The sequence below is a fragment of the Macadamia integrifolia genome, chromosome 2 (assembly GCF_013358625.1).
Source record: "Macadamia integrifolia cultivar HAES 741 chromosome 2, SCU_Mint_v3, whole genome shotgun sequence".
Lineage (NCBI taxonomy): Eukaryota > Viridiplantae > Streptophyta > Magnoliopsida > Proteales > Proteaceae > Macadamia > Macadamia integrifolia.
Window position 1 is genome coordinate 24,105,007 of NC_056558.1, and position 4,412 is coordinate 24,109,418.

The window sequence follows — 4,412 nt, forward strand, 5'->3', positions numbered from 1 at the left end:
AAAAAAAAAAAAAAAAAGACATCAACAACATTATTATCCTTAAAAATAATCCTAGTCTTAAAACCTTAAAGAAAATTGTGATAGTTAATATATAGTGATATTAAATCAAGGTCAGATTAGGACAGGCCAAGGAAGCATATTTAATCACGCACCAGAATAGGCGAGGAAAACTCAAACCCACCCCAACAACAAACAACAACAATCATAACATTATCCCAACTAATGGGGTTGGCTACATAGATCCAATATGGAAACTAGAAAATAAAGAAGCATAAAGGATAGGTTGAAAAAAAGAAATATGAGGATAATAAAAGAAGGTACAACAGAATAGATGGACGCATCATGGAAACATTCCCTATAGGGGGTCAGCAATACGGGTCCTTGTCCTCCATGCAACTCTATCTGAAGTCATACTAGGTTCGAGCCCTACTCTTTGCATATCTTTTCGGACTACTTCGTTAATAGTTTTCTTAGGCCTGCCCCTATCTTTTCTAGTTCCCTTCAAATGAATATGGTCACTCTTCTTTACTGGAGCCTCCATAGGTCTCCGTTGGATATGTCCATACCACCTCAATCGGCTCTCACCGAGTTTGTCTTGGATTGATGCAACCCCCAAATTATTTCTAATATGCTCATTCCTTACCCTATCTCTCATGGTCTTGCCGCACAGACCTCTCAACATTCTCATATCCGCTACACTCAATTTATTCAAAGTACTTTTCTTAACTGCCCAACATTCCGCTCCATACGCTATAGCTGATCGTATAACTATCCTATAAAATTTTCCCTTGAGTTTAATAGGTATTTTTTGCCATATAACACTCCCGACGCACCTCACCACTTCATCCACCCCCCTTTAATCCTATGGGCAACATCATCCTCTATATCCCCCTCTTTGTCAATGATAGACTAAGTATTTAAAACAGTCCCTTCGGGGTAGTTCCTGGTCCCCTAGCTTCACCACTCCCTCCCCTCCGCTAGATTGACTGAAGGGGCACATCATATATTCTGTCTTCGTTCTGCTTAACCAAATACCTCTTGATTCCAAGTTTGATCTTCATAACTCCAGTTTAGTATTAATCTCATCTACAATTTCATCTATCAGCACAATATCAGCAAATAGCATACACCACGGAACCCAAACCCACCCCACGGGATGAAAACCCAGCCTAAGTGGTCTCAAGTTCATAAGGTCAAACTTACACTCCTAGTCCACATGCACCTTACTCTGGCCACCACTGTGCAATCTCAGTCCTAAAATTTCTAGGTTGTATCTTGTTCTACATGAAAACTGCATTAAAGTTGAAAGGTAGCGTACAAATTATTGACTCTACTGAGACTCCTCACTCACCGCAATTTCACTGAAGAATCTACCGTCATAAAATGGTTATACAAAGGCCTGACTATATACAATGGCTAGCGCTGTAGAACATGCAAGCAAGTGATAGTTCTTTCACCCCTAGGAGAGTCAGGCGTCCACCAGTAACTAATGAGTTCCAATTACATCTTCCATGTGAACACGTCGTTAGAGAACCTATTGCTGTGAGAAGTAATTCAGTTCCAATTACATCAATGTTTCCCTATTTCTATGTCTAAACGCAAAGTCAATTTAAAAATACCTCATTATGTCATTACTCAAACCTAACTATAGGTAAAGGTACAACCCGTCCAACCGCTGATAGACGATCGATAACATTTACAAAACACATATAATAAACTTATCAAATTCAAGTTTCAACAAAATAATCAATCATTATTGTAAATCTTAAATAACTTCTACTGGTGGCAATCTAAGGTATGTCTCAACTAAACTTCAAAACCAATTATCAGAGTTTGCATCTCAAATTAATATGTACATCTAAAACATAGAAATCTTCAAGTGGCCCTCGAACTCCCCTCCAAGCTTACTTTCATCTCAATCATCTGTGTTATTAAAATAATAGGGTTAGCTTGACAGCCCAGTAAAAAAGAATATAGCAATAATACAATACAGTAACAACAACAAAAAATCTCAAAGAATTTAAATCAACATTTTTAGTTATTCATAAAACTTTCACTTGATTTCTCTCTTTATCATTTTAGCCACACAATCACAATGACACATTGACTTTCGGGTGACAATTACTCTCCACAATCCAGGATAGTCTATTTACCTTCAAGCACTCTCTTTTCACACTTTCACAAAATCATCTTTTACATATTCATCCTTTTCATATAACTCATGTGAAAACACCGATAAAATATTGAAGCAATATTCCCAAAATCACCTCTACAAAATACATCACACAATAACATTCATCATCACTAAATTTAATCGCTTTCATAATCACATGTCATATGCAAATACAATTCAACAAAGATAAATGAGTATATCTCCATTGTACAAGCATATCATACATTATACCATGCAATCATATCACACATCTCATCTGTGGTGTAATCCCACTATAATCCACCTATCTCAGCCTACATTTTTTTACTTCCATCCTCTAAGCTTTAAATGCTCAAATCAATCACCACATGCATTTTAAATACTTCCCCCCTCTTCCCATTAAATCTCTAATTCAAAACAAATTCAATACCCCCATTTTTCTCAAAAAGTCAATAAAAGTAAATTAATTAAAATAAATAAATAAATAACCCTCTCAAACGGAGGTCAAGAACCAAAACCAATCCCCTCAACACGTAATATCGCTCTTCAAAAGATGAGAATTTTAGATTTTAATAAATTAGAAACTACTTTCAATACATCAGTCAGATGCTTCCCAAATTCGAATTTTAACCTCCTCAGGGTACTTCATTGGCCCTTTAAAGATGATAACAATCGCGTAGGTAGATTAAAATTAATTAATGAAATACAGGTTTAGGTCTTCTAATTTTTCCCAATTTCATGGGTTTTTTATTAACATACAAATCGAGACTCAGATCTACTCCCATAATGGATCAATTCTCACTATATAGGAGAGAAGCCTATGGTTAAAATATAGGTCTTAAGTCATGGCCAGAAAGGAGAAATCCAAAAATTAAGATTTGACCAAGAATAGACATATTCAAGGATCCAACTAAGAACTGATGTTTGGAACTTTCGTTGGATCCCAAATTACTGTCGATTACCCTTCATAGGCAGCCTATAAAAACCCAAAAACAATGGCCAAAACTGACTAACTCAAGCTATCAACATATGGGTCCCCAAAATTTCACCTACCTGTCACGGCGGCCTCCGATGATGCCACCATATCAATGCATAACTCTCCCTTGTGCCTTTGGTAAATCCTCACCAAAACTAGCCTAGAGACATAGGATGGAGAACAAAAAAACACGAGTCACGATGAAAAAATTAATGGTCTCTCCCTCTCTCCTCTCATTTCCACAATCCCCTCAGAATCCTTTCGCCCCCCCCCCTCTCTCTCTCTCTCTCTGTTCTCTTCTCATTCTCACTCACCAATTCTCATTCTCTCTCTCTCCCTAACCCTTTAATAAAAAAGAATCTTTTTAAATGAATTAAAAATCCCTCCCCCCTCCTCTATGTTTGTATAGAGATTTGAACCCAAGACCTCTAAGTGACTAACATTAGAGTCCCAACCTAGCCATTAGGCTGGCACAATCAGTTATTAACTTAAACCATGAAACAAATATTTAGAGAGACGCATTGTTTGGTATTTTTAAATTTCTTGCCAATTTCTTGTCAATGGAAGACCACATAAATGTTCAGTTTTCACAATAGAGGCAAAATTTACTCAAATTACTAGACTTAACCATAATGAACCACTTATGCTTTTTTTTTTTTTTTTTCTCCCTGATGAGCCTTATGTTATTTAAGTTGAGAGGTATACCTTATGACAAATCCATATTCTACAATTCCATTACTAACAATTTCATATTCTACAATGCTATTATTCCATTTGTTTAATGATTTACAAGCCTAGTTAACAGTTCATATATACCTATATTTTTGTTTTCTAATTTCGTATTTTGGTTTGTCATTTTTATTACAAAAGACCATCGAAAATACTTGTCAGAAACCTCTTATTCTAATTTTAAACTTTGTTTTCTGTCAAGAGTGATTGCGGGTAATTATAGTTATAAAAATGAACCTTTATTTGCCTCAAAAATAGTTCCTAACAAAACCAGATTAAAACTACATAAATCTGAAAAAGATAGCCATAATATCTTAAAGATGAGAGTGAAATATGGGATGAAATCTCCCATGCCAAACCAATTGAGTGCGGGAGAGGGCATTGCACAGGTACATTGTGTCCATTATAACCAGAATAAAATTTGCGAAAAAAGAAGCCTCCATCCTTTACTCACTTACTTGAAAAAAAAAAATTTAATAATAATAATAATAATAATTATAATTATAATAAATCCTTTCCACCACTCATCACTCATAGTTAAGTAGGGCCATTAAG